Genomic DNA, 25,622 nt, shown 5'->3' on the forward strand with positions numbered 1-25,622 from the left:
TGTAAAGGACAAAAATAAAATGGATTAATTTCTTTCAGTTATTCCTTTAAAAGTAGGTCCCTGAACATCCTATGTATTGTTATATGGTTGTTCAGAGTATCAGAGTATCCATCCAACTGTGGGATACAGCAAAGCAACAAGAGATGAAGGTGTTCTAGGGATGAATGAAGAGACTTTGAACCAATGTCTCAACAACCCTGGGAATATTATATCTTGGGATATAATATTCCAGGCTATCCTAAAATTCAGACTCATTCTACCTCAGCCGTCTAGGTACTGACTGGGGACTACAAGTACACTTGACCACACCTGGCTTTACACAGAAAAATGAGTAATTAAAAGTGAATGAATTATCATGCATCTTTGGGATTTTATAAAGGTTGTTCCTTTTGTTTTGCCTTTAAAGCTTTTCATTTTATGTCAACTTTACTACAAGAATAAACAGACGGGTAGACACTGCAATGAGGTCTATTAAGAAGTTAGAGAAGTCACGAAGGGGACTTGGGAGAGATGGCCAGGAAGAGACAGCAGCGATCTAGTCCTTAGGTACAGACATAGGATCTATGAAACGGTGGTCACAGACATAACTCTTATTTAGAACATTAGTTCCTGGTAGACGTGCTCCTGCCTATTCCTCAGTTCCCCAAAGTCTCCCTAGAGCTGGTAGTTCCTCCTAACTTACAGACAACAACTAGCTAAATGAGAACAAGGAGATCTTAATTTTCAAAGTTATTTTCCAAGATGGAGGATATGTATAATGGGACATAAAAATCCCAGGATTATTGAGACATTGGTTCAAAGTCTATCAAGTGGCATTTGACAACCTACCCCCTCATGATGTCACGTGTCTCCACTAGTCAAAGGTAGCTGGTATATCTAGGTTGGGTATTGGGTTACACTTCTGATTGTATGGGCATCTTGTTATTGATCATTACCAAATATATAAGCTTTTGGATAATCTATGCCATTAGAGTCTCATCTGCATGGAGCCCCTGTGGTTGGCAGGATGGTCAGGGCACTCCCAGCCTTGCAGAGACAGCATGGAAGACTGACAGAGCCATCTCCCATGGGTAGCAGGGCTGGTGTCTCTGGCTGGCCGTTTCTAGCTGCATCACACACGTGGCCTCATGGCCGCGGAACATGGCGTCGGATCTAGGCAGAGATGCTGCAGACTAGAGAGTCGGCTTAACTGGCAGCCGCTTTTTTCAATAATTACTACAACACCTCCCCCTTTAATAACATTGTCTTGCTGTACAGTCTAGATTGCCTTGGAACTCAGGACTTCCTTGCCTCACCTGGGATCACAGGTGTATGCCACCATGCTTGGCCCTTACTGTATCTTCATCTTGTAGTTTTCAAAACTGTAAGAAAATTCTGTTTTGGTTTGGATTTTGGGTTTTTTGTTTGTTTGTTTGTTTGTTTGTTTCTTTTTATAAGCCACCTAATTTAAGGAATTTTGTTTTAGCCATACCAGTGGATTAAAAACACCTTCCTGGAACCCCTCTCTCCCTAGGTCTCTTTCTCCCAGCCTTCCTGGGTTTGCCTAAAACCCACTATTAACTTTCCTATTCTGAGCTAGAACCTGACTTCCTCACAATTATTAAGTGTATTATTCTCTTCTTTACACCCATCCGATAGCTTTAAAACTGGCGATCAATGTTTGAGGCTTTAATCAGCCTGTCATATTTTTTTTTATTACACTTGGAAATCACATTTTTTTCTCTGCTTTAGTTTTCAAAGTTCTGCTGCTGCTTTCCTTCCAAGGAGACTATCAGTTATCAAAACATTTTCAGAGGTGACTCAAAGAGGAGACTCACTAACAAAGACCAAAGGCCATTGTGCCTCCTGACATTCCCAGAGTCAACATCTAAAGTCCCCTTATCATGACTTCTATTAGTTCTCAAAAAAACCCTTTAAACAGGGATTAACTCAAATAGGTCTATGAACACCTAAGTGAAAATTTCCCTCAAGACTTAGCAATAGGGGACAGAGGATGCAGTTCTGTTGGCAGAATGCTTGCCTGCTGAGAAAACGCAAAGCCTTGGGTTTGGTCCTCAATCGCAAATAAAAACCAGGCATGATTGATGGCGCATGCCTGTAATCTAAGTACACAGGAAGTAAAGAAAGGAAGCTCAGAAGCAGTTCATGATCACCTTGTGCTCTATTGAGTGAGGCCAGTCTGTAGCATACTGAGATCTTGCACAGAAAAAAATAAAAATAAAAAAAAAATAAATAAATAAAAGACTTAATTATTAAGTCTTTCCTAAGATCTAGAAAATATACATTAGATGCATTGGATGTTGGCCAGGAATTTCTGTGTGCTGAGGGACAGCAGATCTAAACATTCTTTCAATGTTCTCATACATACTCTCATAATTATTTTCACTCATTTTCTCTCTCTCTCTCCTCTCCCCTCAACTAGTTTCCCTCTCTCCTTTCCCCTCTCTCACTTCTCTCTGTGTGTTTTCCCCTTTCAAGGTGTCTCTTGCTAGCTCTCTTGTTCCCTCCCCCTCCCTTTCTAGCAAGGATCAAAGTCTAGCCTCTTGCATGCTAACCTAGGCCAGCCCTCCATCACTGACTAGGTAGACTCCAGGACCTGAGTGACAATATTCTGATATCCCAGCAGCTTATAAAGAAGGTTGCTATTGACTTTCAACATCTTAAATGCTAACAAAATATTTGTAAGAGAAAACAAAATTTCAAACAATAACTTTAAATTTAGTATTAAGATAGTACTAAAGACAATGATACTAAATTATGGACAATGTGGGACATTCATGTGCACACTAACATCAACTTTCATATGGATTTCTAAAACACAAATATATAAAAGACAAAAATCTTCAGAAAATAGTTTAAGTTAAGCACACAGGTATGTTCTGGATAAGACAAAGGTATTCACCCATCTTAGATCTTCCTAATTAAATTAGAAAATTCTAGTAAATTAGAAAAGTCATCCTGACCCTTGGGAAATCTATAGGAGTAATCACCAAGCTTCTAATAGCCAGACAAACATTGGGAGGAAACATGAAAAGTGAAAGGGTATCTGTGTTTGTGTTAGAATATAAAAAGGGAAAGACCGTGTAGAGAGTAAAGCTGGGTAATTCATGTCACAATGCTGTGGCCGATGACACATTACAAAGAAAGCGGTCTGCATCCAGGAGGCTGCAAGCCATAAGGACCTTCAAACGTCATAAAATAACAAACGTTGGGAAGCATTTTTATAAGTCAAGCGCTAAAGTCAGCTCTACTTGGAAATAGAGAGGACTGAGAAATAATTGTCAGCTTAAAAAGAAAACTAAAAACAAAAATAGACAACCTCAAAAACAACCCATCTGTATTTCCTTCAACGTGTGTTTAGCACTCAGTCACGAAGTATATGTTGTGGCTACTTCAAGACTATTTTTCCTTTTAAATTGAGATAGATAAGAAAAAAAATTTTCAGATGTCTTGGATTTAATCACAAAACTAGATGGGTAGAAAGAGAGAATAGGGAAGATATCAGAACAACTATAGCTGAAAGCAAGATTCTTACACATTTATGAATCCAGATTAATACTTAGGCAAGTCCATTAGTACCACCGTGTACCACCACATTCTGGCTCCAACTTCTGAGAATCACAAAGCAATGGGTACATCTGCTTATGAACTGCCTACCCACCTTAAGGCTTCTATTAATTATTATTTATAGTGGTTAATATTTATATAGTGTGTGTGTGTGTGTGTGTGTGTGTTTTCTGAGGATTGAACCATAGCAGTCGTTTCTCAACCTGTGGGTCTCAACCCCTCTGAAATTACATATTAGATATACTGCATATCTGATATTTATAAAGTTTCAAAACAGTCGCAAAATTATAGTTATGAAGTAGCAACGAAAATAACTTTATGGTTGGGGAGGTCATATGAAGACACGAAGACATGAATTAAAGGGTGGTCGCACACAGCATTAGGAAGGTTGGGAACTACAGCTCTTGTGTGTGCTAAGCACATGCTCTACCACGGAGCTACATTCCTCTCCCACAGTTTTCCACGTTAAGTAATAAATATGACAAAGAACACTTCTATTTGAACGGTGGCAACACGTGGATGTTTTGGTAGTCATGGTACAGGACCCTGGCTCGTGCCAGTTCATGACGAACAGATGTGTAAGCCGTGACTCAGCAGACACTCATTCAACAAATCCCGAATGCATGATAGTTACAAAGTACTATACAGGATGATGTCCAAAGTCTAAAGAGGCACTGGATTTCACCTCTGACCAGAGTCTGAATTGTTTAAAAAGGTCAGGAAGAGAACAATGCAGGGCAGGGGAAGGGAAGGGCTGAAGTGTGTGTTCTGTAATTGTAGATATACCCGAGGTGTCTACAGCTGGGCTAGGGCAAGATGCCAGAAAGGAGAAAAACAAAACAAAGTCTATGAAAGAGGTAAGAAGGAAATCCCAGGTTCTTCCTATACCTTGTTCTAATTTTATAAAACTCTCTGCAGTCAACAATGCCTTCCTGTTGTTTAATTCAACCTCACTTCCCTTTACTTCAAAAGCCCATTTCCTCTAAGCAAACAAAGAATAGTCATTGTCTTCTCCATAGAAAGCCCTTTGCTGGGACTCAGTCCTTTACCACCCGGAGTTGCTGCTGAGTTATCACTTCTTCATTTGGTTTTTTTCTCCTTTAAGAAGTGGTGTCTTCAAAACCTGTGACAGGTTATTGCCATTGCTGCTGCTGTTTTGAGACCAGGTCTTGTGATGAAGCCCAGGGACTATGAAAGCTCCATGCTTCTGAAGCAACCTCCCAAACACGGAGATGTGCCCCCACGTTGTCACGGTCCCCTACAGAACTGCTTACAGGTAACAGCAGACTATCTTTGTCCTGAGATGCTTCCACCGAATTGCCTGGTACTCTAAGAGGCGAAGAGCTGAACCAATATTGACTTTGATCCAAGTACCTGTTTAGGTCCAAGTAGAAGGTCTATATATGGCACAGGTAACACCATTAAAGGTCTAATCATAAATATTTTTTCTCTTCCTCACTGAGGAAATAAGCTGTCATTAATTGCTTTCCTTGGCTCCTTCTTTATCAAAAAAAAAAAAAAAAAAAAAAAAAAAAAAAAGAGAGAGAGAGAGAAAGAAAGAAGAAAGAAAGAAGAAAGGAGGAAAGAAAGAAAGAAAGAAACCCTTACTGATCATTTGCATCAATATTATGCTAATAAAAGTAGGGGCACGCTAACTAATTCCATCTCTTCAGTAGTAACTAAGGATCAGAGAGAGAGAGAGACGTAATTTGCATGCTTTCTTGATTGGAGTGAATTGGCATTTAAACGTTCATTGTCACCATTTTTGAAAATAATAATAATAGTAATGTGTGTTGGGCCAGGCGGCAGACGTAATTTCTCTAGTGGAACCATCTTAAAAGCAGGCATTTCCATTTCGCTTCTATAAATCTCAAATGATCAGGATGCACATTCAAACCCAGAGCCGCCACCTGCATCACAAACAGCTCTCAGTTCCTCCCTGCAGAAGGAATTTATTTTCTGTTGAAGGCCATTCACTTCTACTTCTGAGTGCTTATTCCTCAAAATGCTTCCCAGTACTGTGGGAACAGGGATTAAAGGAGAGTCTTTCCATCTGTGCTGCATTAGGCTGCAAGACAGCCCCTTCTGCAGATGCAGTTTTTGCATAATTCATTGGGCCATTTTAAACCCTAATCAGTGCATTGCAGTAAGCGATGGAGTGCACTGGAAAGAAGAGAAATTATTAGCTCCCTCCTGAACATCCAGCTAATTCTCACTTGAGGCTGCTGCTCCATGAATCACCGTGACTGCACCCACATCTTATCTCCAGTGCCTTCTCACACCTGAAGGGCCCTCATCTTTCTTAGTCCACACTAATAGCCTGAGACAGTCTATTCTTTAAGTTATTATCACGGGGAAGTTTGGGGAAGAAGATTCTACACGGAGAAGAGAAAACTTGGCCTGCTTCCAGTCTTACCGTTCTTTGTATGGGCATGGCAAACACATTTGTCCTATAAAAGCAAGGACAGTACTTCAAGTCACATCCCATTCTATGTGTGGTATCACTCTCCTTTGTCAACACTGCCTTTCAAATTGACACACCTTAATGCAGCACACCATGTCACCTCCAGCTGTGTTTTTGACCAGGTAGCAGGGAAGGACATCTCTGGGTTCCTACCAATGCCCAACTATCTCTCAATCTCAGAATTTTGTTTTAATCAATTTCCTATTTAGAGACATAGTTTAGAATGTACTGGAAAAGGACTATATGACTATAGAAAGTTTTAAAGAAATGCTGCCTTAAAAATTATAAATTTAAGAGAGCAAGCCAGGGAGAATCCTTAAGTTTTAAACACCGAAAATTTGATGAAGCAGAAAATATCCATAATAATATCTTAAGCCTTGCAAGTTTTGATCAAGCAAGAGACAGTGCAGACAATATGGTTGGGTATGGACTGGTAACCTTACACTAAAATTTCTCTGGCTGAAGAAATGTCTCAATGGTTAAGAGCACTCTCTCTATAATCATGAGGACCTGAGTTAAAATCTCCAGCATCCATGTAAATAAGCCAGGCATGGTCCCATGTGTCTGTTAACTCAGCATTGGAGGATAGAGACAAGCGGAGTCTAGGAGCTTGCTACCCAGCCAGGCTAGTCAAAACATATAGCTACAGTTTAATGGGAGAGCCTGTCTTAAAGCAATAAGGTTAAAAGAAATAGAAGTCCTTTTCCGACCTCCCAAAACCCAAGTGTAGGCACATATATACACCTGCCTATTATACACATAAACATACATCACATACACATAAAATGAAGTTTTAAGTTTAAATGACACTTCTGATTTTGTCTGACTCATTTATTTCTAGACAAGGTTTCACTGTACAGCCTAGAATGGCTTTGAGTTCTTTATATTCTTAGTATAACCCTAGGTGCAAGGATCGTATGTACACTACTCCATCCAGTTGCATTTTCTTATTCATAGCATTCTCTAGATCATGATATAAAGCTGTGTTTATAAGTACCATCAACTTCTAACATACAGTAATGACAAAAGTCATCTCAAAGACCCAATGGAAGAGCTCGGCTCCGTGTGGTATCATCACATATATTTAAGTCAATAACTCTCAAGATTGCAAACAGCTAAGAAGTAAATGTTCCAAATCTAAGAAGCACAACCAGAGTGATAGACAAACTGGACACATTATGAGTGAATAAAACAGGTAGAATTCATGTTTAATTTCAATATATACTTTAACCCAATATGACCTGTTATCATCACAACACATAATTAATATAATTAATGTAGAAATATGTAAATTGCTTAAGTCCTTTACTTCAGTCTAAGACCTCAAACTTTTTTTAGCAGTCAGTTTGGAATAACACATTTTACGTGCTCAGTCACCAAAGATGGCCGGTAACTTCCATACTGACAAGAGCAGCTACATAGTGAATACGGCTGTAAACCAGTTCTCCTAAGGCAGCCCAACAAATGCAATGGCTACATTTTCTTCCGTTTCTAACGCATGAACCCCAGTGCTGTTTATCCACAGAATGTTTGGTTTTTCCATTGAGTCAAGATTTACTGAAAACCTACTTAACATTACCTGAAACAATAATGAGATACATTTTAGATAAAATAGGCCGAATATTCAGTAAGCAAGGCATGTACAACTCCAACATAATATGCTAAGCAGTGGCTGCTATGGAAACAGACCACAGGAGTCACTCGTTCTAGCAAAGATGCTTGTTAAAGACTTCACTGGGGGCTGGGGAGATGGCTCAGTGGGTAAAAGCACTTGCTATACAGAAACAAGGACACAAGTTGGAGTCTTCAGAAACCATTAAAGAAAAAAAAAAAGATGCAGACATGACCACTCATACCTATAAACCAAAGCAAGCATTGGGGGAAGTGGGGAGGTTGATCCTGGGGGCCTGTTGGCCAGACAGGACCCATAGCCCAGCCAGAAGGTAAGCTATGGCTTCTAAGACAGATCTTGCTCAAGAGAATAAGGCAGAGTGACAAGGTTAGAGCAGAAAATTATCTTCTTTTGGTGAAAATAATAAAACCTCTGGCTGGTGTGGAAACTAATTGGTCAATGACTTGACTAAGGGACTGTCTCTAAAAACAAGATCACCCTAAACCATTCTACAGAGACAGACAAAATGAGATAGTATACTTTTCCTTCCCAGAATCCCTGTTGCTAGCAAAGTGGTTACTGCACGATAATATGCAGCGTTGTGTATTTGCCTGCCTTTCTGAAACTTACTCTTTCTTCTTTCCATCTCTTTATACTCTGGGCTCCCCTGACACTTTGGGCTCCCTAACCTTTTCTCTAAAGTGTTCTGTCCTCTGGGCAGCCTCTGAGGTTTAAGCTTGCCCGCCCTGAGCTATTCTTTTCATCCTCTGATAAAATTGTCCTTGACCCTGGTGAATGAGCTGCAAGTTGTCCCCTACCTCTAATCCTAAAATTAGGCTCATCCTAAAATTCTTTACCCGTGCCACCAAACAAGATACTGACTTCTCCCTGTAATCGAGGAACTGTGCATATAAGATTCTGCTTTGTTTATTAATATTTCTTTGGTTTTCCTAATATCTCTTGGGTTTTGTTTGTTTCTTGTTGTTTATGTAACTGAATGGTCAACAACTCAAAACAAACTTCCCGCCTCAGGCTCCTGGGTGCTGAAACTACAGATATATGTCACCATGCTAGGTGCTTTGGGGGTTTTAAATCTCATTAGGCTGTCGGTAGGATTCCTATGGTGCCCTGTGTACATAAAGAGATCCTTAGGCCTTTTCTTCAGTTAATCCATCCATTGTTGAACATTTTGGCTGAATTAATGAACCTCCAGAAAGGCAGAAAGGGAAGTGTGCTTCTCTCTACAGTCCAGCTGCATCAGGCATGGTTTGCCGGATGGATCTCAGCCTACATCTTCCACTTGCTCAGTCTCCATCTCCCATGTCACACACATCCTCAGGTAACTCCAGAGTCCAAGCAACCAAGAACAGTTGCTCCAGGCATCTGCAAAGCGAGCTCAGGGGCTCAGGAAAGAGTTACTGGCTAGAAGATAATTTTAGAATCATTAGCATATACATGAGAGTTAAAACCATAGGCCTTAAAAAAAAAAAAAAAAACCTTAAACACAGAAAACAACTTTATATAGGATAAAAGAATCTGCGTGGTATGGAAGAGGCTGCATGTGTGGAATGGAAATAAAACATCATCACATCATCAAGTTAAACACCAGTTCACTTGCTAAGTACAGTAAATAAACACACACAAGAAGAAAGCAAGGAAAGGGGGCGACTCCACATTAAACCTAGAAAGAACATCTAGAAGTCAAGCATGGCGGTGAAGGCCTGTGATACCTGCTACCCAGAAAGCTGAGGCAGGAGGATTGCGTGTCTGATTTCAGCTTGCACTAGAGAATACACTTGAGCACCTGAGCAACTTTTGAGTTAAGAAGTGGGAGCTGGGTGGTGGCAGCATACCATGTAATCCTGAGACTCAGGAGGCAGAGGCAGGCAAGTCTCTGAGTTCAAACCAGCCTGGTCTACAGAGTGAGTTCTAGAATAGCCAGGGCTACACAGAGAAACCCTATCTTGGGAAAAAAAAATGAAGAAAAAAAAAAAACAACAAAAAAGAAAAGAAGTAGCAGGGATTGAAGCTAGGTACTGAAAGCTAGCGTGTAGGAAGACATGGGTTCCCACCCTACAAAATAACTGAACACACTTACTTATGACTAAGTCAAACTCACTTAATATTTAAGGGTACCAGACAACAAAAAACAAATTCAAGATGGGGAATAATAATAGCAATAGTAATAATTCTTTGGTGAGGTTATACAATTCTCCAGGACAGTGTTTGTTTTGTCTACCTTGCTTGTGTAGCCCACCTCCCAATTTTATTAACATATAGCACTGTGTCCCTTTAAATGAAACCATTTGAAAAGGCAATTGCCAAAGTAAGTCGACAGTCAGAGGTCTAGATTTCAAGCTAGCTTCCCCAGGACTGCCTGTCCTTAGGCAGGCCCTCGCCGCTCTACACCAGAGTCCCCTCAGCTGGATAATGAGAACCTTGGAAACAAAATGTTCTCTTCTACAAAGGTTTCCCAGCTGTGATTATCTGTGTTCCAAGTTGGCAACAAAGTGGGATGCGATTCTACTCCAGATACTCCTTTGAGAATAACCTGGAGAATGTATGCAGCAACTGTCCATTCTCTACTCTCAGAAATACCCCAAACTCCTCAGTCCACCAGCTCACCAGGGTGAAAAATGTTCCCGATGTCCTCTTCAGAAAGCAGTAGCTGTGTAAAGCAGGTTTCAAGTCCACCAAACAATTGTCTATGTTCTGTTTCCCAGGTGACACTGTCATAGTTCCCTGCTGTTGCCAAGGCCAACACACACACACACACACACACACACTGCAAATGAATGCCCATGAAACCCAGCCCCTCCCAAAGCCCCTGCAAGCTGCTGCTCCCTGAGGCGTAAGAGCCTCTGAATGCTTCTTGCTGGAGGCCAAATGATTAAAAAACCACCATGCATAAATTACTTACTATTCCATGTAAAAGCCTTAAAATGTACTTTTTAAAGATTTTACTGCAGGTCACAGAAGCAAAGACAGTAATAGCAAGCTGTGCTCTTTTATGTGAGGGCTGATGCACATGAATACAGATATGGCAGAAGATGGAAATGAGCTGACAAGGACAGGCTGCTCTTTCAGCGGTGATGGCAGCCCAGTGTGAAAGGCCCATCAGGGCATGTTGCCTACTTACGAGCCCTTTGGAACAAATACCCAGGGTGCTCACACATTCTCTTTCTGAAGTGGATGCAATTTGTCCATTCATCCTCTTGCCTTAAACAGTGTCCAGCGTGACTCTGGAGAGATGTTTTTCTCTTCCCATGCAGACATCCTTCCAGCTAGCCCATGAAAGATACAAGAGTGTCTTCCCACACAGTAAACACTTCCCCATATAGCAAAGTTGCTATCAGATAGTCTCCTTTAAGAGATGTCAAATCTCCACAGGCACGTCTACTCTCTGAATCACCGTATGAGACTTCTTAGCCATGTCTGGTTAACCTATTCCTTAGCATCAGAAAGTAAGATTCATGAGGCCCTTGACTTAGTGAATCGGAGCAGTACAATTACAGAGCCAGGCATGACAGCTGCCATTCCAATACGACTTCGAATGGTGGCTTTGAAACCAATGTAGTCAGACCCAACCTCAAAAAACAAATAAGTAACACAGAGTGGCACACTAGGCTAAACTGTTGTGTAAGCAACCACATGCTTAAGTCTGTCAGCTTTTAATTCCAACACATCTCTGTTATTAATAAGAAATTTAAGGGCTGAAACTCTTCTGGGAAAGAGGGAACCTTCTGCCGTTATGGCACCTGAAATGTAAATGTTAATTAATTCGGTTTTTATTATTTCCATCACCCAGTTGCTCTGGTATCAGGAAGGGAGCTGTTGTTGGTTTCCCAATGACAATGGCCACAATAATACTAAGAGGCACTTCCCATTTTGACTTGAATTTTCAAGATGAGAAACTGCAATTTGGAGAAATAAACCCCCTTAGGCTAGAACAGGCAGACTACAACCCATGCCAAGTGGCCTGAGATCCACACTTTTCACCTTTATAGAATACTGGATTCTGCACGCCTAGTCCTACAGTGACTTAATGTGCCCAGGAAGGGGGAGGGGAGGTTATAGTGTGTGAGGAGATGAGGAGGGAGGAATGGAGGAGGATTTGCTAAGAGGGTACTTAGAGGCAGGGATAACATTGAGATGTAAAGTGAACAAATGGTTTATTGAAAATAAAAAGATATCAGTCCTCAGAGAAAGAGATTAGAGCCAAAATAACCTGAGAGACCACTAGCCTGCTCAGACGCACAACATCATAGAGATGGTGCAGCAAAAATGGTTTGATTACCAGCATGTCCAGGTACGAAAATAGTAAATACAACTGGTCTCACTTCTGACAACAGAAATGAAGGTAACAAAAGAAATGAAAATGTTGCATCAAATCCTCTGTATCCTTTCTTGTCTTGGCCTCAAAGTCAAGCCCTGAATCTTATTGCACTGTGCATCTGGCAGAGCGGAAAACCCAGGTAATGCTCTTAGGAGTACCCAGGTATTTTGTATCCATGCAAAACCTCTTTGGTGCTCTTCTTACTCCCAGGGAAGAAATGGTGTGACCAAGTATCCTCCATTAGGAGATATGGCATTAGAGCAAAAAAAAAAAAATCTTCACTTTATCACCAGGGTAATAAAGATGGGCAATAAATACTTTTATTGATCATTATTTTCCCTTTGTGAACTTTGACAACCCACCCCACTGCCACTTGGGCTAGTCCAAAGAACAATTAACCAGTGCTACTATGGTGTTCTGAAACTGAGTTCCACATACCTAGTCCTTTCTTTATTTGAAAAACAGAAAAGAGCTGAGAATGCACAGGAAATCCTCAAACCTAGGCACCTTCGAGGGAGATCTGGCAGGCAGAGGGTTTTACTTGGCTAGAGTGAGCATTAGGTCTTTTCTATTAGCATATCAATCTTTTTTTCTCTTGTAACATGATTCTGAGAGTGTGTATTAAGTGGACTAGTCTATCCTTATTCAAGAAAGGCACTTCCCAGCATGCCCTAGTTGCTACCAGTCCCGCTTCATTTTGTGCTACCCATCCAGGTCTTCTGGATAATTGAAAGGTAGCCTATATTCAAGTAGATTCACGCTATGACATTGAAGTACAGATCCTCTATTCTAACCCAACACCAATGAGCTAAGAAACTTCTGTAAAGAAGTCAGGCTTGCTGAGACAAGAAGAAAGGGAAGGCTGCAGAATAAATGGTGCGAGAGACTCAACTGTGGCCCTTCATCCCACCCCACATGATAATGGTTGGTACCACTTTGATTAGGTTATGTGCACTGGAAGGATCATGATGAGATTATCACATACAAAAGAGACAACTTGGAGTGGTTATTATGAATTTTCTCCCGTATTTCGAAGTCCAGATATACATCTTACAAGAATGATAGAGAATAGACTTTTCTCAGAAGGACATTCACTTAGGAGAAAAATGATGAAGACATGATGTACTCATAAGAACTCAAATAAAATAGAATCTAAAACCTGATTGCATCATTTTTCCCTGAGGTCATAGGTAAATTATCTAAAACTCTGCCTCAGTTTCCTAACTTCCACCATCTACTCAAAATGATAACTAGACATGTCCCCAGGAACAAGACTATCCAAAACACTTGGATTTGGCAGCGAATCAAAGTCTCTGCTCTGATTTAACAGAGTGGCAAGGAGATAGAAAACGAAGGGATTGTGGCTTGCCAGGTAGAGAGAGATGCCCTGAAAACAAATGGTGTAGGCTAAGAGAATGGGGTGGGGTGACTGCAGAGCGGAAGGCCTATGAACAGGCAAGATGACATATGAACGCAGTTTAATAAGGGGGAGGGGGGAAGGTTAAATATGCAGAAATCTACAGTGCAGGCTCTTTCATTCCCTTACTGCTCGGCTCCATGCTGGAGCATCCATGCTGGAGGAATCCTTCCAAGCCAACTCCAGGGCCTCCTTCTCCACTTTCCTAGCTAATTTTCTTACATGGCACCCTATTATAACTGATCAATGCCCTGGCTATATACACTCTGACTACATACATAGACAGATGCCAACTCACTTGTGAATACACACTAGAAATGAAAAACAAAGAATGTGGCTCTAAGCAACATCGCGGTGCTGACTAATTCCACATGCATGGACCTCATCCTCAAAATGAGGTCATAAGTCTTGCTGACAGGGAATGCAACTCTTTGCCTCTGTACCAATCAAAGGCCTATTTTCTGCTCTTTGCCAATGTTTAACCCTCCTCCTTTTAACTCTAGAACGAGGGTATATGGACAAAGTCATTCAACAAAACTCCTTTATTAAAAACTTCAAATTCTTTGTATAAAATGGAGAAACCAATCAGCATATAAACTTCCTAATATGAAGGTATATACAAATTACTTCTTAATTTTTTTAACCGACTTTTGTGGGAAAGGATGCAAATGACATGCCCACATATGGCAGTCAGAGGACAATTCATCAGATTGTCAGGCTTGGCACCGAGCACCTACCCTCTGAGCCAACTCACAAGTCATCCATCTATTTTTTCCACCTTATTTTCTCAAAAAAAAAAAAAAAGAAAGAAAAGAAAAGAAAAGAAAAGAAAGAAAAGAAAAAAAGTCCGCTTCCCACTTAGGAAAGTTGGTAATTCTACCCTCTCTTAAAATAAAAAGGAGCACCCGTTCAGTAGAACAGCAACTCCAGCTGGTGGGCAACGTCATTTCAAACAGTGACATGGCTTTACGATTCTCACAAACCGACAGAACTGAATCAAAACCAGTGCTTGTCCCCGAAGTCAGAAGTTTCCTGGGGTTGTTGTTGGCCTTCTTGAGATATGCTTTCCTACGTATTCGTATTCCTGATTGGACTGGTTTTCACTATACAGTACACAATCCAGTCTCCAACCATACCCTCCCAAGTCCTGGGATTATAGATGTGCATGACCATCCACTACCTAATCTTTAACAGACGCTTTTTTGCACAAAAAAACTTTTTAAAAACTAAATTAAGGCTGGGCGGTGGTGGCACACACCTTTAAGCCCAGCACTTGGGAGGCAGAGGCAGGCAGATTTCTGAGTTCAAGGCCAGCCTAGTCTACAGAGTGAGTTCCAGGACAGCCAGAGATACATAGAGAAATCCTGTTTCAAAAAACCAAAAAAAAAAAAAAAAAAAAAAAAAAAAAAAAAAAAAAAAAAAAAACCAAACAAACAAAATAAAAACAAAAACTAAATTAAAACATTATGGTATTAACCAGATTATAGGAAAGAAAAAATAATTTTGATTTCCAGGTACTCAATGGGGAAATTCGTTATAAAAGGGTTCTCTTCCTCACACACAATGAGCTCCTAAAGGAAATGTTCATCAAAACCCCAGTTGTCTTGGGGGGTCCTGGCTATTCTCAGATCAAGATCTGCCAGGCAATGGCAGTAGGTACACGGAGGTCAAAAGAAACTGACAGGAACCTCGGGGGCTCCCAGCAGGCTCCTGGCAGAGTAGGAGTCTAGTAATATATACCTGGCTTTCAGCCAATAAATGGAAGACGATGGGCATTCAAACACATGCCTGGACAAAAGAACTGAAAGAGGACGAGGAGGAAGACAGCAGTGAAACAAGGGACACTGGAAAAGCAAGAGGAGGGGGCAGCAGTGGTACCTTGTCTACCGCCTACCAAAGAGAATAAAATTGGTTGCAATCCCAGCCCGTGGGAGGCTAAACGAGGAATATAGTGAGTTTTAAACTGGGTGAGGCAGTTGAGTGAGGTCAGCTTGCATTATATAGAGAGATCCTGTCCCAGCTAGATGATAAATGATATAGATAGATGGAGGATACATACATACACATGATACACACACAGAGATGCATACATACATATGAGATACACACATATACACAGATGATACATACATATGAGATACACACATACACACAGATGATACATACATATGAGATACACACATATACACAGATGATACATACATATGAGATACACACAAACATACACACAGATGATATATACATACATATGAGATACACACATACACACAGATGATACATACATACATATGAGATACACACATACACACAGATGATACATACATATGAGATACATACATACACACAGATGATACATACATACATGAGATATACAAATACACACAGATGATACATACATACATATGAGATATACAAATACACACAGATGATACATACATATGAGATACACATACATACACACAGATGATACATACATACATATGAGATACACACATATACACAGATGATACATACATGAGATACACACATACATATACACAGATGAAACATACATACATATGAGATACACACATATACACAGATGATACATACATGAGATACACACATACATATACACAGATGATACATACATACATATGAGATACACACATACACGCAGATGGTACATACATATGAGATACACACACAGATGATACATACATACATATGAGATACACACATACATACATACATACATACATATCACACATGTACACACACACACATAGTAAAAATGAAGAGAACAGGCCAACAACAGCCCTCAGTTATCTCCTCCTCTGTACTGCAAACACCCTTGATAATTTAAGTCACTGTACATTTAAGGTTCTCTGGCATGCACTTCTCAGAACTAAAGTGCAACAGGCTAATTTATAATCACTGGCCCCATTCTAAAGACATAGAAAGGCATATTATTCAAGGCAACCCTTGTTGCAAGGCCAGTATCTCTTTTGCTGTAATCCACTGTAGGGTGATCTTTTTCCTGAAGACGGCTGTCACTATGTGAACAACATGCAGTGCAAACTGGGTGCCTTCAACCATCAGTTCCCTAACAGCAGTTTATCCGAATATTCAGCAGAGAGCACTTAAAACACGACAGACATGGACTCAGCACATTTCACTGTCTTCACAGTCTTTAATCCCTACACCATAACCACAGTAAGTAGGGACAGAGCGGCCTGCTTCCTCAGGTTCCTAGGTTCTTCCGTCTGACATTCTGAACTCTCTGAGCTCTGACCCCATTTCTCTCACCCACTGGCTCGGGTTTATCTCCCTCTTTTTTCTTAAGCACCGAACTCTGGTGTGAGAGTACTGTGTGAGCCTGCAGACTTCTACCTCAAGAGCCCTGTCTGCCCAATTGTCACCCGGGCTCACAACTTCTCTCTTTCCCTAATCCCCTCACCAGCAGAATGTTCATCCATCCTCTACTATTGTGCGCCACCTTTGTCCAAGCTCACTCGTGGAATGTTACCTTAAGAGGGGACTGAGCTTCCTGTAATAAAAGGATAGAAAGTTGCACAGTGGAGCCCAATAATCCTGCAGTTTACTATAGTCAAAACTCAGAGCAACCCATCTGAATTCTTTGAATATCCACCATTCCCTCATTTGTGTGATGAAACCTATCTTGCAAGTTGTTAAGTGAATTAGAAATAATTTACATGATAGGCCAAATAACAGGCTGAACACACTAAATCAAATATCCAAAATCTGAAACACGTGTGTTACCAATGTCTCATTTTGGGAGCACTTTCTACGTGATTAGTGATGACCAAGCTGTAAGATCTATGCAACCGCCGGGCGGTGGTGGTGCATGCCTTTAATCCCAGCACTTGGGAGGCAGAGGCAGGCGGATTTCTTGAGTTTGAGGCCAGCCTGGTCTACCGAGTGAGTTCCAGGACAGCCAGGGCTATACAGAGAAACCCTGTCTTGAAAAACAACAACAACAACAAAAAAAAACAAAAACAAAAACAAAACAAAACAAAACAAAACAAAAATCTATGCAACCCTTCCCAAACAAAATCTCCCTGCTCCCAGCCTTGAGGCTGGAATACATTTGGTCCAAAGAATCTCAGATAAACAATAGCAGCCTGGATTATCTTGTAATAGCCAATAAATTAAGCCAGGCATAGCAGTACAAGCCTTTAATCCTAGCACACGGGAGCAGATTCAGGTGGTTATCTGTGAATTGGAGTCCAGCCTGGTCTACAGAGGGAGTTCCAGGATATTCAGAGCCATATTTCAAAATATGAAATAAAATAAAAACAAATAAGGTAAAATAAAGGTCGTGATTAGAAACTGAACACAAAACAAACCCAAAAACCAACAATATGATTGCTTCAAGGCCAGGGAAGAGAAGGAGCCTCACCCTGTGGGACAAGAACATACACATCCTTTTTCTCTGAACCTCTCTCTGCTAAACAGCAGAAAAACTGCTTTGCAGAGCAAGCAGACAAAATATTTAAAATTAGTTGCATTCAGATGGTGACAAAGCCAGCTTTAAAGGCAATGGTTGTGTGAGCAGTTATACCTTTAATGCTTGTTTTCCACAGTGCACAAAGATTATCAAAGTTAGGCTAGACACATTCAATAACTCTGGGTCCCTGGTACACACAAATGAAACATGGTTTTTTGTTTCCTGTTTCCTTATGCCATATATTTCTTTAATAATTTGTCTTGATTTTTCCCCTCAGATTATTGCTCTCAACTCTTTCTAGACTGAAGTAAAGGACTATTTGAATTGAAATTTACCTTAAATCTAAGTCAAGAACATACCCTAAGAATTGTGACTATAATGAGCTTTAATCTAGGTATCAGGCTCAAAGCGCCTTTCCCCCTTCATCTGAAATCAACCTTATACAACTGAAATAAATGTTAAGAAGTCTGCATCATAGCTTTTTTAGATGTTTCACTATTTTGGCATGTCCATTTTCTCTAGGCAGGTGTTGACAGTTGCTTACTTTCGTAGTACATATTGGAGAATTTTGAAAATATCACGGGAGCTTACAGATGGGAAACAAACCCTCTAGCTCTAGGCTAAAGCAACATCTATGCAAATAAAGGGGTGGTCTCATATTGTGGGACAATTGTTTTCCCTCATTTCATGGCAGTAACATTTTATAGTTAAGAGAGGTAAACTATCTGGAGCGGGGGATGGCAGAGTATGGCTTACTCTCTCCTTTCTGGCTAAAATCAGCTACAGAAGAGATTTATGGATGCCTTAGTTATTTGAAAAATCTTTTATACTACATAGCTCACATTTTTTTTTAACAAGTATCCAAATTCGGCTAAAGAAATGTGTGACATCACAAATTGGGCAAAATTCCCACTTTGAGCCCCCTCCTCCCACTGAGCCCTGAGCAGACTCATTGGACTCATCTCTCTTTTGTAGCTTGTTACGGGGCTTCTAAATGTTTTCCCCTGGAACCTCATTTTACCTGAGATACTTTATCCAAACCTATATATAGGTTTGAAAATTAATATTTAATAATAAAAAAATAAAGTTTATTTTAAAACAATACTTTGCATTTATTAAGGAGTTTTCATACCAGTTAGATAATATGCCTGTTCATTTTTAGAGAGAGAATTAAATATTGGATAAATATTTGATACTGGGGAATACAGAGCATGAGAGCTCTTGGACATTTTGATTTTATAATCATTATTGAAATCGTCACTTCATATACATAGTAAATAACACAAGTATGCTTAGGACTCTTTCAGAAATTGTTGAAAATTATGTCCTAATCCCCGGATAAAATTCATTTAATAATTTTGTGAAACTCAAATTAATTAACAACTCAAACAGTCATTTTAATTTTTAAATTGTTTAAATTACAATTTAATAACAACATCAGTCTCCTCCATTTCTTGCCTCCAAACCCTCTCATATCCTCCTCCCCAGTCAATTTGAGGCCTCTTTTTTTTTTTTTTTTACTAATTGTTATTTTTTGTGCATGTGTGTGTGTGCATATGTATGCATGTGTGTGCACGTGTGTGTAAATATATACATATTTCTAAGGATAATCTGTTCAGTATGTACAATGTTACATGTTTGTCCAATTTCAGGACTGTGCTTGTGGAAAAGCAGTGAGCTCTTCCCTGGAGAACAGCAACCCTCCCAATCTCAGCGTTCCTCCATTGTGTGTTGTCCTTTGTGTAAGGTTGAGGACTTGTGGGCTTATGATCCAGTTTGGCATTTCCACTGCTTTTGTGTCTTTCTTGTTTCTTTGTTTGGTTTTTGGTTTAGTTTGGTTTGGTTTGGTTTTTTTGAGACAGGGCCTCACTATGTAACTCTGGCTGACCTGGAACTCATTATGCAAACCAGGCTGACCTTGAACCCATGGAGATATATCTGTTTCTGCCTCCCAAGTGCTGGGATTAAAGGCATATGCCACATCACCTGGCTATTGTTTTGTTTCGTAAGCAAACATTTTAACAGAACATGATGTAAAGATATATTAATTTGATACAGACATGCTAAAAAACGACAGCAGGAAATTATACAAGTATTTCCCCACACACAATCAAAGCATGTTTTTATAAGTATAGAAATCTTTATGCATATAGTACAAAGGCTATGCATGCACAGAATCAAGGCAGCCGTGAAGCCACACTGGCAAGCACTGCTGACAGTGTGGCTTCACGACTGGGGCTCAGCACGTGTTTGATTTTGAATTCTTACCCATTCTCCAGTCAAAAACCCTTACTGTTGCCAATCGTTCCCAACCCTGCCATAGGTTAATAAGCAAGAAGCTAGCCAACCCCTCTCCCGCTCACCATAGCTGTCCACCCATCATACCCCTCTCCCACAGACAGGTCTTACCCTCTTTAGGTCCTAGAAACCCGTAATTGCTGGTTCCCACACATTTCCTGAGCTCATGTCGTCAGGTTTTTAAATCCCTCGGGGTATAAAACCAACCACTTAGCATCGTAACAATCACAGAGCTGTGCAGTTTTGAGATGTCTGGTGTTGAAGAAAGCTTGGAATCAGTAAGGAAAGAACTCTGAGCCGTAACATACACACTCACCAGAGCAAAACGCTTACTGTCCTTCTCCTGCACCATTCTAGAGGAATTCAGACAATTATCCATGTATACTTGTGTGAATATATAGACATTATCTTTCTCATTTTACATAGAAGGGAAACAATATAAACTATTTATTTTAGTGAGTACATGGATGTCAAACGGCCTAAAACAGACCGGTAAACTTCTCATATCTAATGATAATTAGCTTAGGTTGGCAGAAAATGTCCCTCTTCCTTGAGTGTATCTGCCAAAGGGGTCCGACTACACAAAATCTCAGCGACAAAGTTACAGCCTTTTTAAACTCAAATCACAATGATGTCTAATTCAGGGGCTGAGGAGATGGCTCAGTGTTCAATCACAGGAACCCACATACACAGAGAAGAAGGAAGAAAACCAAGTCTCAAAGGTTGTTTGCTGACCTCCACATGCACTCTGTGCACCTGCACATGCGCGCGCACATACACACACACACACACACACACACACACACACACACACACACACACACACATACACATACACAGATGTTGAACAATGACTGACTTTCCTCCCTTGACAACATCAAGTTTCCAAAGAGTCTGGCTTGTCAGTTCACTCTCACATTCACTCTCTAGGAAAACAAGGTAATGATTGAGCATGGTGGGCATCCTGAATCTTGGCTAGTGCCCCACTGTTAGTTTTTCCTTAGTCCTTGCTTGGTATGGGCTGTTTCCTAAAGTTAGCTACAATATATATCTCCCCAGTGTAATTGTAGCTGCCTGGAAGTGACTGTTCTAATCCTTCTGAGCCAATCGCCTATTCAGTCTCCAATAATAAACAATTTTGTGTTCATAATAAAGAAACAATGGGACAATAAACAGTGAAATGCCCCCTTTAGACCTATCTTGTCCACACCCTATGTCCAAGTGAAATGTGCTATTCCTAAAACATCAAGTTTTAGACTTCACTCAAAATCTGGCTCCTATTAACATCCTTAATGAGACTTTCAGGCTCTTGCCCAAACTGATCCCCAATTTCTCGAATTATTACCAACAACAATAGACTTGCAGATATGAGAGGGGCCTTTAGATCATACTGGTCAGGTCATTTTATGTAACAGACCAAAGATGGTGCCAGGTCTGTGAGGACTGTCTGCATACAGGCTGCAATTTGGATCTATTCCCTCCCTGGCCAGTGACACAGGCGAGTCATTTTTTCATAATATTTATATACCTTGAAAAATACCCAAACACTTTTCTTTAAAAACTAAGCTGCTGTATAAATTTTAGAAAGCTCCTATTACTGTGCGTCAGAATTACCATCCATGAGTGCTTTACAATGGAAATGGTTTCCTTTGTTACATCATTTTCATCCTGCATGGAAATTTAATGCAAATGTATGGTTCCTATTTTCCTTGGTAAGTTTGTTCCCCTGCTCCCAACTCAAAACCATCTCTAGGTTGCGAATGGTCAAGATAGTATGACGCCTCAAAAACAAACAAACAAACAAAAAAAAAACAAAAACAAAACAAACAAACAAAAAAAACTTTAACATTTTACCACTTCTTACTTACAACTTCTTGGATGAAGTCTTACTACATTGCCAAAGCCTTAAATGTAAGAACTCAAGTGACTCTCCTGTTTAGTTCAGGCATGTGCCACCAAAGTCATCTCACAAAAAATAGGAAGGAAGGAAGGAAGGAAGGAAGGAAGGGAGGGAGGGAGGGAGGGAGGGAGGGAGGGAGAGAGAGAGAGAGAGAGAGAGAAAGAAAGAAAGAAAGAAAGGAAAAAAAGGAAGAAAGAGAAAAGAAAATCTTTCCCTTTCTAAGATTTAGTTATTTCTGTGCAACTGCTTACAGAAGCCCAAAGAGGGCACCACATCCCCTAGAGCTAGAAATAGCATGTGGTTGTGAAGTGTCTGACTTGGGTGCTGGGAACTGACTTGGGTCATCTGGAAAAGCAGTCTTTGCTCTTAACTGCTGAGACATCTCTCCAGAGCCTCTTCACAAATCTTAAGTGAGGTGACCAAATTAACATCCTCAATGAAGGTGTTTAAATATGTGGTGCTACTTAAAAAGATTTATGTATATATGTATAGTGCAATATTCCATATGCTATTTAAAAGTCAACCAAATGTAGAAACAGGATTATAAATATAGGATTAAATATAGGATATAAAACTTTATTTAGGGAAAATACAAGAAAAAGCTTCAAAGATACTGGCTTAAATTTCATTTTCGTAATTGTTAGAAAAACCAAAACCAACCAATCTCTCTCCCTCCCTCCTTCTCTCCCTTTCTTGCTGTCATTCTCCCCGCTCCCCTTCCCCTCTTCTGTTTGCACACCTACACCCTTCCCTTTGCAATGATGACAATGACCACTGTTTTGAGCTTTCCCTCTAGCTGTGCTAGCTTTTAATCTCTCCCTCATTAAGGAAATATATTTCATAGCAATAGTTTATAATCTGTCTAAAACTTTCAATATTTTCTCCACATGAATGCCACTTGCTAAAATCCTCATTATTACAATCTATTAGAATTGAAGCAAACTACTGTATGACGCTGGCCAGACAGGAGATTCACATGAAGATTTATAAGGCCTGTTTATGAGGTAAAGGAAGAGGGCCTGAGCTGCTTGCCTGGCTCTGTCATTAACTGCTTAATTTTAGACATGTCACTTAACCTCTCCGGCCTACTTCCTTCCTCACCAATCAAGTGCAGAGAATGTGAGCACGGTTATCCGAATAAACATCAGCGTTCTGTGGCCCTGGGAAATTATAATACATGTACTGAACTATCTGTCCATAAAATGAAAAAAGTTCCTTGACAAACAAATGTCTTGAGTTAACTACAAATCCCCGATGCTCTTACCGCAACTCAGTATACATATTAAATCTGGCCAATTCTATCAGCAATTCACATGTTTCATTTTCATCATCACTCAAGAAATATTGCTTTGCATTTATATTTATTTTGTGTGCAGGGTGGGGACGAGTGACACAATGTGCATGAGGAAGTTGGAGGATCGCTTGAAAAAGTTTTCTCCTTCTACCATGTGGGTTTCAGGGACCAAACTCAGGTCACTAAAGGGCCTTGGTAGAAAGCCATCTCTTTACTCCTATTTAAAATAAAAATTAACATATAGGCTATTGCTGTTCTCCATTACTCTATGGAATTTCATGGTAAGAGCCTATTGCTGAAGATACTACTCAGTGCAATCACAGAACATGGAGAAATCAAGCTGTTGCCAACCTGGAAGCTTTATCAATATGGGGTCGCCCTCATGGTGCTGGAAGGTTCTATATAGTACTTCCTATATATACTTTCTTCATGGGAGAAGGATCGCCAATGGTGTTCCCCAGTTGTCAATCCTTTGAGCTGTAGCAAGAGCTGGCATTGAAAGAAACACCCACTGGTACAATTCTCACATTGATGTTATGGAAGTAACCAACTGCTCTTTGTTTGAAATTAAACCCCATTCCAAAGGACAAAACTCATTCCTGGGGCTGTTAACTGAGCCAAAACTGCCTAGCTGGCTAGGTCATGGGCCCTAAGGTAGCCATTATCAACACATGAGTCAAAATCCCTTCAAGGGTCAAATGACCCTGTAAGGATCATATGTCAGATACACTGCAGATTTATAGTATGATTCATAACAGTGGCCAAGTTACAGTTATGAAGTAGCAATGAAAATAGTTTTATGGTTGGGGTCACCATAACATGAGAAACTGTATTAAGGGGTCACAGCACTAGGAAGGTTGAGAACCACTATCCTAGGGGGAAAATCTAGCACTATTATTCTGGTTAATGGACATAGTAGTAAACTGACCCCTCCAAGTCATAAAATAAAATTCAAATTGATATAAAAGAAGAAACAGAAGACTTGATTTTCCTCACTATTTATGCCTTGGAACCCATGTTTTTTTAAGAGTCTACCTCTACTGCCTATCAAATAACTCCAAATCACCCCCCTCTCAAATGTGTAGGGAATAGCCTTCTCCCACCATCACTCCTCCAAAGTCTGCTGCACAACTGATGGAACAACCCAGCCATATGACAGGACTGACCCATAAATAGCCAGGGGACCACTACATGGTAGGGCTGAGAAGTACATCAAGACAACCCCAGACTCCCTGACCTCACCCACCCCAGCCTTGGCTGGCCTAGAACACACTGTAGAGAACAGGCTAGTCCTGAATGTGTGTACTCTCCCTTCTTCTCATGGCAGGCATCACTGATCGATTACTTGATTTAGTATATTTACTGTCAGACTCTAATTCTTTGCCCCTATATTCCTAAAAAGGTTGCTAGAATATGGCCAGGGTTCCTGTAATCAGTGTCCACTATCCCTGAACATGAGAACTGTATCTTCTTCCACATTCATAAAGACTAACGAGCCCATGAACTGTAGTGGGGCAACAAGGCAGACCCCACTCAGATCCACATCATAGATCCACTTACAGAACTTCAGGTGTTTAGCCATTGAATATTCATAAACATTTTCAATAAAGGATCAAGCTATCCCAACTAAAACATGGAACCTGAAACAACCATGCCCACCTTGTGTCCAGCGGGCTTGACACTGTGGCTGGTTTGTAAGCCACTGGGCCTTCGGCATGCCCCAATGACTGTTCAAAAAGCAAAGACTCTTCACCTTGGAAGTGAATGCAAATACCTTGCTCTATATGTTACTGTGACCACTCTTTAGAAGTCTGGGAAGACAAACAGCAGTTTTTAAAGGAGGAAAAATAGAATAGCAATTAATATTCAGAATGTAGAGAAAAATCTCTTGTGTACTATATGGATGTAACACCTACCAATTAAAGATGATTGGCTTGTAAGCAGAAAATAGAAAATGGGACGTCTGATAGGCAGCAGAGATTCTGGGATAGAGTGAGGTCAGGGAGGATTTGGTGCCAGGGAACAGGAAGAAGAACGGAGAACAGGCATGGAACCTGAGCAGAGGTAACCTGCCACATGGCAGAACTTACATCAGAATAAATGGGATATTAATTTATGAGATGGTTGGAGAACAGCCAAGTTTATGGCCTAGGTATTTGTAAATATAATTTGAGTCTCCAGGTCATTATTCAGGGAACCTGGGGTCAAGAGAACAAAACTACAGTTTTACACAGCAACACTGAATTTTGCTTCACTAAACTAAGATTAAAATAAATCACAAGGC

General features: G+C 40.3%; 1 protein-coding gene across 3 annotated transcripts in view; it reads right to left on the bottom strand.

Annotated features, from left to right (window-relative positions):
* The window catches only part of Arhgap18 (Rho GTPase activating protein 18), a 202,462-nt gene that overhangs the window by 75,776 nt on the left and 101,064 nt on the right, over positions 1–25,622 (bottom strand). The window contains exon 1 of one of the 3 annotated variants that reach the window (XM_076927975.1): positions 10,269–10,366. The exons of the other annotated variants lie outside the window; for them this stretch is intronic. The gene's annotated coding sequence lies outside the window, so the exon portion shown is untranslated. Of the gene's footprint in view, positions 1–10,268; positions 10,367–25,622 lie in introns of those variants that run through there. 3 annotated transcript variants of the gene reach the window in all.

The sequence above is a fragment of the Arvicanthis niloticus genome, chromosome 30, assembly GCF_011762505.2.
Source record: "Arvicanthis niloticus isolate mArvNil1 chromosome 30, mArvNil1.pat.X, whole genome shotgun sequence".
Taxonomy (NCBI): domain Eukaryota; kingdom Metazoa; phylum Chordata; class Mammalia; order Rodentia; family Muridae; genus Arvicanthis; species Arvicanthis niloticus.